Consider the following 15,852-nt stretch of genomic DNA (forward strand, 5'->3'; position numbering starts at 1 on the left):
ACCTACATGAAATGATCAAATCTATTTTTAATAACATGTGACTCTTCACCTTTGACACACTACTTGCATTATCTTTTCTTTATTGAGATATAACACACATAAAGTGCACAGTCTTATGTGTACAACTTATTGACTTTTTACACGGATCGTCACTCGAGTAACCACAACTCATATCAAGATATGGAACTGAGGCGCCCGAGTGGCTCAGTCAGTTGAGTGTCCAATTTTGGCTCAGGTCATGATCTCGCAGTTCCTGAATTTGAGCCCCCATCAGGCTCGCTGCTGTCAGCACAGAGCCCAACTTTGGATTCTCTGCCCCTCTCCTGCTTGTGCTCTCTCTCACTCTCTCTCAAAAATAAATAAACATTAAGGAAAAAAAGATATGGAACATTTCCCACCCCACAAGTTTCTCTTGTGCCCTTTCTAGCCATTTCCCACCCTCTCCCCAAAATTTAATTTTAAAACATAATTTCATTATAAATTTTTTATGTAAAAGCTCAAGTCTTTTAGTTCCCTTAAAACATTTCTTTCCACTTTTCGGCCTCTCACAAATGAAATGCCTCTTTTGAACATTTTTTATAAAATGTTTAATTGTTCTCTGAATTAGAATTTTATTCCACATTTTAGAGTATATGGAATAACAGAACAAAGGATCTGGATTCTTTACAAATAACTGTCATGAAAAGATGGAAGAAAACTGTTATAGACTGAAAGAATTAAGGGTCATATCACCCAAATGCAATGTGTGACCCTTGCTTAGATCCTGATTCTAACAAATCAACTGTGAAAGGACATTTCTGAGACTCAGGAAAATTTGAACATAGAGAGGCCATAGCAGATGATATTATGGATTATGGTTCATTTTGTTAGGTATGATCATTGGGGTGATATTGTCTTAAAATTCTTTTGATGTTAAGTATACAAACAGTGGTATATACAGATGAACTGATACGAAGTCTGGCATTTGCTTTAAAATCCTCCAGTGGAAGGGGAAGGCCAGATGAAGCAAGGCTGGAAAACTGTCAAAAATGATTAAAGCTGAGTTATCTGCAGGTTATTCTACCTGCTTTTGTGTAGGTTTGAAAGTTTCCATAATACAAAGTTAAAATATAAAAAAATTTAACCCCCTTTGACCACTCAGATCAAACAAATAAAAAGACTAGATAAGATACAAAGACCCTGCCACAATAAGCACTGTCAAAAATATCAAAAATAAATAAATAATAAAGCTCGGGGAACACATTGAATCATCTTGCAAGTTACACCTACCACTGAAATTAATAAATGAGCCATTCATACATTAGTCTTTCATGAGTGTTATTAGCCATGAGTCAGTTCTTTGGAGCCCAGTCATATCTGCATTTTTAAAATCCCATTTCTGAGATAGACCTTTTTGAAATGACCAAATGAAGGTAGAGCCACCCTGTCAGAGCACCTATTATACTTGCTCAGATGACATGCTACCATCTTTCTATACATTACCACAAAACCTACCTCATAAGGTTGCTGTATTAAATGAGGGTAAGTTACATAAATTAGCACCTAGCATAGCAACTGACAGGAAGCACTAATTCAATAAACATTAGGCCCCTGTAGCAGCCACTTCCTGGATCCTGTATCTTCTCTGCCCCTCTCTGATTTCAGCTATGGCTGATGTGGACAGATCTTTGGAGCTCAGACTCACCTTGTGCTAAATCATCCCAACCTGGGCCTTTTCCAGGGCCTCAGTGCCCAGTGGGCAAGCACAAATGGGAAAGGCAGGGAAAATAATGCCCCAGAGCCAACCTGCAATCAATCAGAGAATGGAACTGGTGGCTAAATGCTCCTGTCTCCTGTCCTTCCAGTGGGCAATTTCCAGAGACATTCTGTTTCTCTCTTCAGAAAGTTCCAGTGGAATCAAATTTCCATCTCACACAACAGTAACTTCGCTATTATCCCCTAAATTGGCTTTTCCTTCTTCATGATATCACACTGCCTCACTTCTGCTTTCTGGAATCACCTAAATTAACTGCCTACACCTACATCTCAGCCTCTGCTTTCAGGGTCACAAAAATTGTCCCTTTCTCCGTTCACCTCTCCCATAATCCATTGCTCTCCTTTCACTGGCTTTCCTCAACCAACACACCAGGTCAAACCTGGACTGTAACATTAACACAGAGAATTACAATCCATTGGTTTACTGGTCTCTCCCCATTACTGGAACACCAGCTGGTCAAGGGCAGGGACCCTGTGACACGCTTGGGATCCCCAGTGTCCAGTAGGAGAGAAGGAAGCAGGTAAGCACTGCACCAAGCTGTGGTAGTCATTAAGGCTGTTCACCAATTCTCCTATTTTCTGCCTTCTTCCAAGCACATGGTAGGATTGAATTTCTCAGCACTCTTGAAGTTAAGCATAGCCAAATAGCTTGCTCTCCCCAGTGAAATGTGAGCATAAGCCTTGTGTGTTGTTCTTTCCAGACAGGAGTGCTAATTGCCAATGCAACCGGAGATACTGAAGCGCCTTCTTTGGGTGGAGCCTTCTTTAGCCTGGATCCCCAAGTGATTACAGTGATCAGAGGCCCCCTAACCCCACCCCACTGGCCCAAAAGGTAACATGAATGAGTAACAAAACTTTTGTGTTAAGCTACTGAGATTGTGGTGGTCTTTGTTACTGCAGCATTATTTAGCCATTATGACTGATACAAGCTGAGATAAGAGTGCATCTGAAGTTCACAGACAGGCAAAGAGGAAGGTATCAGATCTCTCAGAGGTTCAGAAAAGTTTCTTAGAGAAACTGGAGATAAGCTTTAAAAGATGAATATATTCAGGGGGGGCCTGGATGGCTCAGTCAGTTGAGCATCCAACTTTGGCTCAGGTCATGATCTCACAGTTTGTGGGTTCGAGCCCCGTGTTGGGCTCTGTGCTGACAGTTCAGAGCCTGGAGCCTGCTTCGGATTCTGTGTCTCCTTCTCTCTCTGTCCCTCCCCCACTTGTGCTCTGTCTCTCAAAAATAAATAAATATTTAAAAAAAATTTTTAAAGATGAATATATTCAACTACCCAACAAGGAAGAGAGAGGGCAGTCCAAGCAAAGCGATCTGCGTGAGTAATCGGTTGGAGTCTGGAACCCCAGAGTACAGTTAGGGAACTGCAGGACGTTTAGGAAGTTTTAGGGTGAGAGAGGGAAGGGGAGGCCACAGTAAGATGAGACCGTGGAGGAGAGCATGCCCTATGCAGGAGCCAGGTTGGTACCCTGTAAGGCAATTAGTTCTATGGCATTTTAGATAAAGGAAGTGATAGGATTTCATCTGTATTTCAAAAATATTATTCTGGAAACAGTATAGATGGTGAATTGGAAGGCCAGTTAGGAGACATTTATAATCCTTGCAAGAGACAAGGGCCTAAACAGAAGCAGAGAAGTGGGGAAGAAGAGCCAGGACAAGTGAGGAGAAGGCCCCGGAGGCCCCTCTGCGCTCTCCGCTGAGCTCCATGGACACCCAGCTGCCTGCATCTCTGCACTTACCCCAGCATACTCTGACTGCCTGTTTATTAACCGTAGTCTTTTTGAGGGTAGGAAATGTATTTTTGGTTTTTTACAAATTAACATTTTATTATTCAATTTAAAGGGCAGTGAAATATTAGAGAGGTTTTAGCTTCCTGGGAAACCAACAAGAGAAGCAAAATGTGTCCAATAAACAGATACAGGTTTTTAGCTACTAAAGAGATAGGTTTCTTTTTCAAGAATTATTATTTGACAGGACAATTTTCTGTATTAAAATGATTATTCACTACTAAATCAATTTATTTCTCATTTCTTTAGAAGTTTTTTTTAAGCAGTAAAATACACATAACATTTACCATCTTAACCATTTTCAAGTGTACAATTCAGTGGCATTAAATACATTTATAATGTCATGCATCATCACCACCATCCATCTCCATAATTCATTTCATCTTGTAAAACTGAAACTCTATACCCATTAAACACTAACTCCTTGTTCCCCGCCCCCCCCCCCAGCCCTGGTATCTGGTATCCCCCTGGTACCCTGCTTTTTCTGTCTCTATAATTTTTACTGCTCTAAGTATCTCATATAAATGGAATCATACAGTATTTGTCCTTCTGCGTCTGGCTAATTTCCCTTAGCACAGGGTCCTTAAGTTCATCCATGTTGTAGCCTGTGTCAGAATTTCCATCCTTTTTAAGACTAATAGTCTATTGTATGTGTACCCACATTTTGCTTATCCAGTCATCTGGTGATGGGCATTTGGGTTGTTTTTAGCTACTGTGAGTAATGTTGCTGTGAATATGGATGTACTACTATCTCTCTGCTTTCAATTCTTTTGGCTGTATACCCAGAGTTTCTGAATCACATGGTAATTCTATTTTTATTTTTATCTTATTTTTGAGAGAGAGAGAGAGAGAGAGAGAGAGCAAGGGAGGGGCAAAGAAAGAGGAGGAGAGAGAATCCCAAGCAGGCTCTGCCACTGTAAGTGCAGAGCCCATTGCAGGGTTCAAACTCACAAACCGCGTGATTATGACCTGAGCTGAAATTCAAGAGTCAGCCACTTAATCAATTGAGCCACCCAGGTGCCCCAGTAATTCTATTTTTAATTTTTTTGAGGAAACACCGTACTGTTTTCATAGTGGCTGTCCCATTTTATATTCCCATTAACAAGGGTTTCAGCAAATGTGTCTTACTCTCCTTTGAACCACCAGCACTAGCTCACCATTGGGACATAGAAACTTACATACTTATTAAATGGATGGGGAAAGGATTTGGTGGCTAACTATATATGAGGGATGAAGTACAAAGAGAAGTCCATATTGAATCCCAGGTTTTAGCTTGGCTGATAAGATGGATGGTGACACCTATAGGAGAAGAAATGGGTTTGGGGAGAAAGAGAACAGATTCTATCCAGGACACACCGTGTTTTAAGTACCTTTAGAACACTCGGGAGGAAATAGATATTCTAGACTGGAAACAGGAGGCAGGTCTGGTGGGAGACAGAAACATGAGAATCTGTATCAGTCCAGGTTCTCCAGAGCAGCAGAAACATAAATACATAGAGACTTATTTTAAGGAAATGGTTCATGCAATTATGGGGACTGCTGAGTCCAAAATCCATAAGCAGGCCAGCAGGCTGGAAACTCAGGGAAGAATTGATGTTGTGGTCTTGAGTTGGAATTTGTAGACCAGGCTGGCAGGCTGGAAACTGAAGCAGGATTTTTACGTTATAGTCTCGAAGCAGAATTCCTTCTCTGGGAAACCTTGGTTTTTTTGCTCCTAAGGCCTTCAACTGATTAGTTGACGTCCACCCACATTTTCAAGGATAATCTCCTTTACTCAGAGTCAACTGAGTGTAGATGTTAATCATATTTACAAAATATCTTCACAGAAATATCCAGATTAGTGTTTGACTAAACAATTGGATACTGTGGCCCACCCAAGTTGACGCATACAACTAACCATCACAGAGTCATCAAGGTGGTAACCGACCTCTTAAAAGCACAAGATATCGGGCGCCTGGGTGGCTCAGTTGGTTAAGCGTCCGACTTCGGCTCAGGTCACAATCTCACAGTTCGTGAGTTTGAGCCCCACGTGGGGCTTTGTGCTGACAGCTCAGAGCCTTGGAGCCTGCTTCACATTCTGTGTCTCCCTCTCTCTCTGCCCCTTCCCTGCTCATGCTGTGTCTCTCTCTATCTCAAAAATAAATAAACATTAAAAAAAAATTTAAAAAAAAAAAAAAAGCACAAGGTATCACCCAGGGAGAACAAGATAAAGGCCAAGGACCCCAATAGTAAAAAGATGGACAAAGGAAGAAGAGCGAGGGGTTGCAGAGGAGGCTGAGGTTGTAGAAGGAAGGGAACCCAAAGAAAGAGGTGTCAGAAACCGAAGGAAGACAATGTATCAAACAAGCATGGTCAAATGTGCCACTGGCCGCGGAAGGATTAAGTGAGGGGAGCACTGAAAATCAGGAAGCCTTTAGTGACCTTTTCACAAGCAGCAGCAGTGCCAGTGCTGTTTGGTAGTGTAAATTGGTACAATTGCTTCAGAACCTATTCAGCATCAGGCAGGGGGGTTGAATATGTGAAGAGCCCATCCCTTGTAGACGCATAGCAGTACCCCCCTTACTGCAGCTGCACTCACCCACAGTCAACCTCCGTCTGAAACCAGATGATCCTCCTTCTGATAGATCAACAGGACCTAATGCCTGTCATTCACCTCCTTTTATCTCATCACAGGCAATTTATCATCTCACATCACCATAAGAAGAGTTTGAGTATGGGTTGCCTGGGTGGCTCAGTCGGTTGAGTGTCCGACTTCGGCTTGGGTCATGTTCTCACAGCTCATGGGTTCAAGCCTTGCGTCAGGCTCTGTGCTGACAGCTCAGAGCCTGGAGCCTGCTTCAGATTCTGTGTCTCCCTCTCTCTCTCTCTGTCCCTCCCCCACTGGCTCACGCGCACGCGTGCTCTCTCTCAAGAATAAATAAACATTAAAAATAATAATAAAGAAGAGTTTGAGTACAGTACAATAAGACATTTTGGGAGAGATCACATTCATACAACTTTTATTACAGTATATTGTTATAATTTTTCTGTTTTACTTGGTTATTCTTTTTCATCTCTTCCTGTACCTAATTTATAAATTCAACTTTATCGTAGGTACGTAAGTATTGAAAACAATAGTATGGGGCGTGTGGGTGGCTCAGTCAGTTAAGCGACTCTTGGTTTTGGCTCAGGTCATGATCTCACGGTTTCGTGAGTTCAAGCCCCACATGGGCTCTGTGCTGGCAGCACAGAGGCTATTTGGGATTCTCTCTCTCTCCCTCTCTCTCTGCCCCTCCCCCACTTTTGCTGTCTCTGTTTCTCTCCAAAACAAAACAAAACAAAACTTAAAAAAACAAAAAACAAGGGGCGGCTGGGTGGCTCAGTCAGTTAAGCATACAGCTCTTGATTTCGGCCCAGGTCATGATTTCACGGTTTGTAAGTTCGAGCCCCACATCGGATTTAGCACTGACAGTGTGGAGCCTGCTTGGGATTCTCTCCCTCTCTCTCTGCCACTCCCCCGCTCTCTCTCTCTCTCTCTCTCTCTCTCTCTCTGTCTCTCTCTAAATAAATAAACTTTAAAAAAAGAATAAAAAAAAACACAATAGTATATGTGGGGTTCAGTACCTTCACAGTGTCAGGCACCCACTGAAGGTCTTGGAATGTGTCTCCCCATGGCTAAGTGGGGGCCTACTGTGTATTGATTCTTGCTACTCAAAGTGTGATCCACTGGCAGCATTGGCATCACCAGAAGCTTGTAGAAATGCAGAATCTCAGGTGCCATCTAGACCTACTGACTCAGAATCTGCATTTGAACAAATCTCCAGATGATTCATGTGCACAGTGAATTGTGAGTGTGAGAAACACTTCATCTTCAAGCTTTTTTGCTTGTGTTTAAAAAAGTTTGCAAACTATGCATGACCCCTTGCACATTTTTATGCTATTATCTAAAATTTTCCTCAAATGTTTAAATAGTTGCAAAAAGGTGCAATGTCCAGTGTGTTGTGAACATTGACCTTTAAAAAAAATGTTATTGGGGCACCTGGGTGGGTCAGTGGGTTAAGCATCGGACTTCAGCTCAGGTCATGATCTCACAATTCTTGAGTTTGAGCCCATCTCTGGGCTCTCTGCTGTCAGCACAGAGCCTGCTTCAGATCCTCTGTCCCCCATTCTCTCTACCCCTCCCCACTCGCTCTTTCTCTCTCAAAAATAAATATTTTAAAAAGGAGAAAAAAAGCACATGACCACTCTCTTATTTAACAGTCAGAAATTTCACATTGTTCCATTGCTTCTGAATTCACGTTTCTATTTCAACCTATCAAAACATTATCTTTGTTTAATATAAATAAGATAGAAGCCTCTGTCTTAATTTTTTTAATTTTAGAGAGAGAGAGAGAATCTTAAGCAGAATCCATGCTCAGTGTGGAGCCTGACACCAGGCTCAATCTCACAACCCTGGGATCATGACCTGACCCTAAATGAAGAGTCAGACACTTAACTAAGTCATCCACGTGCCCCTCAAAACATTAGCTTAAAAAATGTACCTTATGCCTGAAAGTATTCTATTCTCTGCAACAAAAATATGTATGTAGATTAAAACTGAATTTTTAGGGGTGCCTGCCTGGCACCTATTTTATTTACTCAAAATAAATACATAAACATTTTTTTAATTGAATTTTTAAAATTTCTTGTGGCCTTACAGCTCTAAATTTTAAACTTTTTCTTCTGGATTAAGTAATTATTATGATTATCATTAATAATTAATTTGTCAAAACAACATGAATATATACAAATTAAGCGTAAAAAATAGGGGTACCTGGGTGGCTCAGTCGGTTAAGCATTGGACTTCAGCTGAGGTCATGATCTCACAGTTTATGAGTTCAAGCCCCGCATTGGACTCTCTGCTGACAGATCGGAGCCTGGAGCCTGGAGCCTGCTTTGGATTCTGTGTCTCCCTCTCTCTGTGCCCTTCCCCCACTCACGCTCTGTTTCTCTCACTCTCAACAGTAAATAAATATTTTTTAAAAATAAAATAAAACGATATTAGATTAGAAGTACAATTCTAGGGGCACTTGGGTGGCTCAGTCAGTTGAGTGTCTGACTTCAGCTCAGGTCATGATCTCACGGTTCGTGAGTTCGAGCCCGCATCGGGCTGTGTGTGACAGCTTGGGGCCTGAAGCCTGCTTCAGATTCTGTGTCTGCCTCTCTTTCTGGTCCTCCCCTGCTCACACTCTGTCTCTCTCTCAAAAATAAATAAAGATTAAAAAAAATTTTTTTTAAGTCCAATTCTAGGGGTGTCTAGGTGGCTCAGTGGGTTGAGCATCCAACTCTTGATTTTGGCTCAAGTCAAAATCTCACAATTCATGGGATGGAGCCCCACATGGGACCCTGCACTGATAGCTCAGAGCTGCTTGGGATTCTCTCTATCTGTCTCCCTCTGCCTTTCCCCTCCCCCTCAAAATAAATAAACATTAAAACAATTTTTGTAATTAAAAAAAAAAAAGAAGTGCAATCCTAGGAGTGCCTGGCTGGCTCAATCAGTAAAGTGTGCAACTCTGGATCTCAGGGTGTTGAGTTCAAGCCCCGTGTTGGGTGTAGAGCTCACATATGTACATACATAAATGTTAAAAAAAAAATAAGTTAATAATATGTAATATTTTTTAAAAAGAAGTGAAAGTCTAAGATGGTTGGGACACCTTCTTTTTAATTAATTCATGTATTTATGGGTCAACATTACTTATTTGCTAGAATTAGGCAGGATTCAGCATGAATTATATTCCTAGTTTAATAATTTTTGTAGACGTAAGAACTGAACATTTTATTTCATATGCAGATGGAAATGGAAAGAGTTTTGTCATAGCAATCTCACTAAGTTCTTTGAAGTTCTTTGAAATCACACGAAGTTATGTACCAAAACATGGTGACTTATAATAAAAAATCAGCTGGTCTCTTCAACAAATGGTGCTGGAAAAACTGGATATTCCCATGCAAAAGAATGAAGTTAAACCCCTACCTCACATTGGATACAAAAATTAATTCAAAGTGGATCAACAACATAAATACATAAAAGCTTAAGCCGTAAAACCGATAGAAGAAAACCTAAATTTTCATGACCTTTGATTTGGTGATTTTTTTTTAAGTTTATCTATTTTTTTAGTAATCTCTTATGGGGTTCTTGAGCAAATGGCCAAGAAAGAATTCTTGAGACGTCTTTGGTGCAAAAAGATGATTTTATTAAAGCATGAGGACAGGACCCGGGGATAGAAAGAGTTGCACTGGAGCTGTGAGGAGTGACTGACATACACTTTCCAGTTAGTGGGGGTGACGGATAGAGTAACTCTCTAAGGAATTTGAAAGAAAGGCTTTCAGGACCTTAAGGGGCTAGCTACTGTGAAGATAAGGTTACTTTAGTGTTTAATGAAACAAAAACATCAAGGAAGTAAGGCAGCCATGAGCTCCTTGAGCAAGGTCACACTCTGCGTGTTCCAGGTGTCTATCAGTGGGCTACACTGTAAGGAGATTTAATTTATCTTACATTTCTCTTGTCTTTGTTTCCCTCATCAATCTCTATACCCAATGTGGGCCTCAAACTCACAACCCTGAGATCAAGAGTGGCCTGCTCCTGGGGCACCTGGGTGGCTCAGTTGGTTGAGCATTTGACTTCGACTCAGGTAATGATCTCGTGGTTTGTGAGTTTGAGCCCAGCATCAGGCTCTATACTGATAGCTCAGAGCCTGGAGCCTGCTTTGGATTCTGTGTCCTCCTCTCCCTCTGCCCTTCCCCCGTTTACGTGTCTCTCTCCCTCTCAAAAATAAATTAAAAAAAGAGTGGCACGCTCTTCCAACTGAGCCAGCCAGGTGCCCCTTCGTGATGGTTTCTTAGATATGGACACCAAAAGCACAAGCAACAAAAGAAAAAACAGATAAATTGGGCTTCATCCAAATTAAAAATATGTGTGCATCTTCGGGGCGCCTGGGTGGCTTGGTCGGTTAAGCGTCCGACTTCGGCTCAGGTCATGATCTCACGGTCCGTGAGTTCGAGCCCCGCGTCGGGCTCTGTGCTGACCGCTTAGAACCTGCAGCCTGTTTCAGATTCTGTGTCTCCCTCTCTCTCTGCCCCTCCCCTATTCATGCTCTGTCTCTCTCTGTCTCAAAAATAAATAAACGTTAAAAAAATATATATATGTGTGCATCTAAAGGCTTTTTTTTTAGTAAGCTCTACACCCAACATACAGCCTGAAGAGTCGCACACTCTACCGAATGAGCCAGCCAGGTGCCCCAATCTGAAGACATTTTATCAAGAAAGTAAAAAAGACAACCTACAGAATGGGAGAAAATATTTGTAAATCATATATCCTGTAAGGATCTAGTATGCAGAATATATAAAGAACCCTCACAACTCCACAACAAAAAGGCAAACAACTCAATTTAAAAATGGTCAAAGGACTTGAACAGATATTTCCCAGAGAAGATATACAAGTGGCACCAACAACCACATGAAAAGATACTCAATATCGTTAGTCATTAGGGAAATGCAAATCAAAACCACAATGAGATACCACTTCACCCACTAGGAAGTGACACCTAGGATGTGGAGAGAATGGAACCGTCATACAATGTGCTGGTGGGAATATAAAATGATTCAACAGCTGTGGAAAACTGTTTGATGGTTCCTCAAAAGCTATACATAGAACTACCACATTACCCAGAAATTCAACTCCTAGGTACATACCCCAAAAAATTAAAAACAGGCACTCAACAAATACACGTGCATAACAGCACTATCCACGATCACCAAAAGGTGGAAACAGCCCAAACGTCCATCAACAGAGGAATGAACAAATTGTGGTCTATACATATACTGGAGTATCAGTCAGCCGTAAAAAGGAATGAAGTACTGGGGTGCCTGAGTGGCTCAGTTGGTTAAGCATCCAACTTCGGCTCAGGTCATGATCTCACGGTTTGTGAGTTCAAGCCCCGCATCGGGCTCTATGCTGACAGCTCGGAGCCTGAAGCCTGCTTCTGGTTCTGTGTCTCCCTCTCTCTCTGCCCCTCCCCTGCTCGTGCTCTGTCTGTCTCAAAAATAAATAAACATTAAAAAAAAAAAAAAGGAATGAAGTACTGATACATGCTACAACATGGATGAACCTCAAAAGGTATTATGCCAGGGGCGCCTGGGTGCCTCAGTTGGTTAAGCGTCTGACTCTTGATTTTAGCTCAGGTCATGATCTCATGGTTCATGAGTTCAAGCCCCACATCAGGCTCTGCACTAACAGTGTGGAATCTCCTTGGGATTTTCTCTCTCACTTTCTCTCTTCCCATTCCCAAACAAACAAACAAAAAGAAATTCCCAGGACCTTAGATGTCTCTTGGGCTCTTCAATGTGTATAATGTCTTCACAATACAGGTTCTTAGGAGAGAGGATGAGCATGAAGCGAGTCAAGGAGAGTAAACAATCACAATGCTGGCTGCGCTGGAGTGTGGAGTGTGGTGGCAGCCAAGAGAGGGATCAAGCTGAAGAAAGATTTTTTTCTCTAGGGGCGCCTGGGTGGCTCAGTCGGTTGAGCGTCCGACTTCAGCTCAGGTCACGATCTCACGGTCCGTGAGTTCGAGCCCCGCATCGGGCTCTGGGCTGATGGCTCAGAGCCTGGAGCCTGCTTCTGATTCTGTGTCTCCCTCTCTCTCTGACCCTCCCCCGTTCATGCTCTGTCTCTCTCTGTCTCAAAAATAAATAAACGTTAAAAAAAAAAAATCTAAAAAAAAAAAAAAAAAGATTTTTTTCTCTTAAGGCAGCAAAGACTTGTCTGGGTTTAAAGTAAAGGGGCAAGTATAAAGCCCAGGAGGGCAAGAAACAGAAGGCAAGATTAAGAGTGGGATATAGGAGGGAAGGGAGGGCTTTCAACAGGCTCTGACATTAAGGAAAGGGGAATAAGGATGAATGAAGAAAGGGATGTTTGGGGTGTGAAGGAGAGCACTCCAGTCTGTTGAGAGAAAGAGATTGATCAGGAGAGGGGTAGGAGACTCAGGAGAGTGGGTAGGTAGGAAGGGCATGGTGGGCGTGGTGGAGGAAGGGGCTCTTCCAGGTACATAAAGCATCCCCCCCCCCAGAACCTAACTGAAGGGTGCCGCTAAAGTCAGAGCAGCTGAGTGCTGCACGTGACAAAGGGAAGGAGGGGACGTAACAGAAAGGGGGAGATGCCCGAGATGCCCAGAGGCCTCGTGGGGAGTGGGGCAGTCTGTACCCTTTTACACTTTTTGAATTTGTGGTCTTTGGGATGTTTTATTTGTTTAGTTGGTTGGTCGTTTTGTTGGGGGGGGGGTGGCTTGGGTTGGTTTTGTTTGGTTTTTGGCTTTGTTTTTGGAAGGAAGAAAAATCGGCTATTTATTGGTGTGGTGCCACCCAGGAGAATGGGGAGCTAGTGCTTAACGTCCTAAATTCCCTATTGGCTTACAAGCAGGGGTTCTTAAAGGGTGAAAGTTCAGGGTAAGGGTCTTAGGGTCTTGGATCATGCCGATTGATCGACTGTAATATTTCCTTTCTTGACCATCTTCTCCCTCTCGGCATCTCCTTGTCAGGTTTTGGTGTGAGTGCAGTGAGGTGGTCGCTCTGCTGCAGGGGCTTGGCTGTTCCTCTTTAGGGGCCTGGAACTGCAAGACCTTCTCAGCAGATTGTGCTCAGTGATATCATCTCTAGAGTACAAAGGCAGAAGTTGTACATCCCATGACTATTCCTAAGCTGCAAACTATTATTATTTCTTTTCTTGTACACATGGCATGTTATGTTTGACATCTCAGGCAGAACAGCACCCCACAGACTTCTCAGGAGGCAACATGATGTTACTTCCTAAGGCAAGTTTACAGGTTTCTTTAATAGTAACCAAAGGCTCTGTGACTGGTCAGAGGCAGCTATGTCTAAATTCAGGGAGCTTTGAGGGATAGGGACAATGACTGCTCTAGCTACTTCCTGCTGAGGAGGGGTGGAGGTCAGGATCATAGGGAATGAAAGTGTTTTGCTCCTGGGGCATCTGAATGGCTTAGTTGGTTAAGCATCCGACTTCGGCTCAGGTCATGATCTCGAGGTTCATGATTTTGAGCCCCACGTCAGGCTCTGTGCTGACAGCTCACAGCCTAGAACCTGCTTCAGATTCTATGACTTCCTCTCTCTCTGCCCCTCCCCTGCTCATGCTGTCTCTCTCTGTCTCTCAAAAATAAATAAACATTTAAAAATTTAATAAAAAAGTGTTTTGCTCCTAACCGTAAGTACTCTGGTGCCTGGCCTAACTTCAAAACTTTGGACAACCATTAATTAGTTTCTGCTTTTGCTGCCTTGAGCAGCATCTCATGCCACATTTATGAGTAGATAAATCATTAAAAGAATAGCCAAGATAGATAATCCCGCTTGGGTTAATGCCCAGAGTATTGATCGAATTCCTTAAGGAATCCAGAAAAACAGACCAGAATACCAATCCCATTTTGTTCCTGGGACTTCAGTAGGAATCTGTTGCAGCCAAATGTCTTGTCCTCTAATCTCGTCAAGGTGGGTTTCTACTTTTTGTTGAGCTATTACTTGAACCGTTTCGCTGGCCAAAATTCCCAAGGTGATAGAAAGATTTTTGATCATGTGCTCTGAGCCCTTATTCCCCACCAAGGTAAAAATGCTCTCCCAAAAGAATATCAAATGTATTATCTTTTTTTATTTATTTTTTTAATTAAAAAAAATTTTTTTTAACGTTTATTTATTTTTGAGACAGAGAGAGACAGAACATGAATGGGGGAGGGTCAGAGAGAGGGAGACACAGAATCTGAAACAGGCTCCAGGCTCTGAGCAGTCAGCACAGAGCCCGACACGGGGCTCGAACTCACGGACCGCGAGAATGTGACCTGAGCCAAAGTTGGCTGCTTAACCGACTGAGCCACCCAGGTGCCCGTCAAATGTATTATCTTGATAATCAAGCAAAGAATCCCCATTTCGTATTGATTCCCTCTCTTGTTCAATAAATACACTTTTTGAATTCTGAACCATGCAAGTAATTCTAAGAAAACATAAAATACACTGGACCATTTTTGTTTTTTAATTGGGGTATGTATTAGGTCATTTGCATGGACACCAGCAGGCCTGAGGCAGGTACCACAGGCCTGGAAGTAGCTCAGACAACAGGAGAGGTAGGTAGCAGCCGAGCAGGACTCAGGGTTCCTACAGCGAGGGCAAGAGCTGAGTGTGGGTCAAAGAAAGAAAAAGAAGTTGGAGGTTTTATTGTTATACAGGAAAAGTTGTACAAGCCTATGGATTAAAAGTCCAGACTAACTTCCCTCCTCCTTTCCTGCTGGTAGCTCAAGGAATATAAATTATTCCAGTCTAGGCTACGCAGAATGCAAAAGTACATCCACTGCCAAAGCTACTTGGAATGTCTCAGAGAAATGTGTAACTCTTCCTGTTTGGGATTATCTAGACCACTGTTTGCCTCCATCAGTAACCAAGAATGGTGCTGTAAGCCATGAGCTAGCTAGTCCTAGACCACTTTCCCCAGATGTACACAAAAAATACACATACCTCGGGGCGCCTGGATGGCTCAGTTGGTTGAACATGTGACTCTTGATCTTAGCTCAGGTCATGATCCCAGGGTCATGGGATTGAGCCCTGCATCAGGCTCTGCACTGACAGCGTGGAGCCTGCTTGGGATTCTCCCTCCCTCCCTCTCTCTCTCTCTCTCAATAAATAAACTTAAAAAAAAAAAAAAAAAAGGAGTGGAATATAGCTTTGAGCCTAGGTGTGTCTGACACAAAAGCCAAAGTTCTTTCTCAGATTCATATGGCCTGACTACAAAGGAGAGTTCTACAAAGAGGGCATTTTAGAATAAAGAGAACTGAGTGCAGGCATAAAAGGCAGAGAATTTAAAAGGGAAAGGCAGAGTCAAGCACGACCTAAACACTGCCCCCACTCTCCCACTCAAGGGTATCTCTTTGAGTTCAGGAATTCAGTTTAAGTCAGGAACAAACTTTTTATGGGTGGATGCTGGCTGAACTGAAGAGGAATGACTTCAGCAGTCAGTCATTTATTGCATACCTTTTATTTGCAAAATATAACCCATGACATAATTCCTGCAATCAAGAAGTTTATGATCTAATGAAGGAAGCCAGAGGTCGAACCCATTATATAACAGGCAGTTTCATCAGAATTGATGCTAAGAAAAATGCTCTAGTCTCCTGGAGTATGTAATAAACCAATCCAATCAGTGGGAAGCAGAGGCTTTTTCACCTGGACTTCAATGGGTAGGGAAGTGAGTGTGCAAGAAAGAGGGGGGCAGTCCTTGAGGTGCTAATAAATGCTG

This window comes from Panthera uncia (genome assembly GCF_023721935.1).
Source record: "Panthera uncia isolate 11264 chromosome B2 unlocalized genomic scaffold, Puncia_PCG_1.0 HiC_scaffold_24, whole genome shotgun sequence".
In the NCBI taxonomy this organism is placed as follows: domain Eukaryota; kingdom Metazoa; phylum Chordata; class Mammalia; order Carnivora; family Felidae; genus Panthera; species Panthera uncia.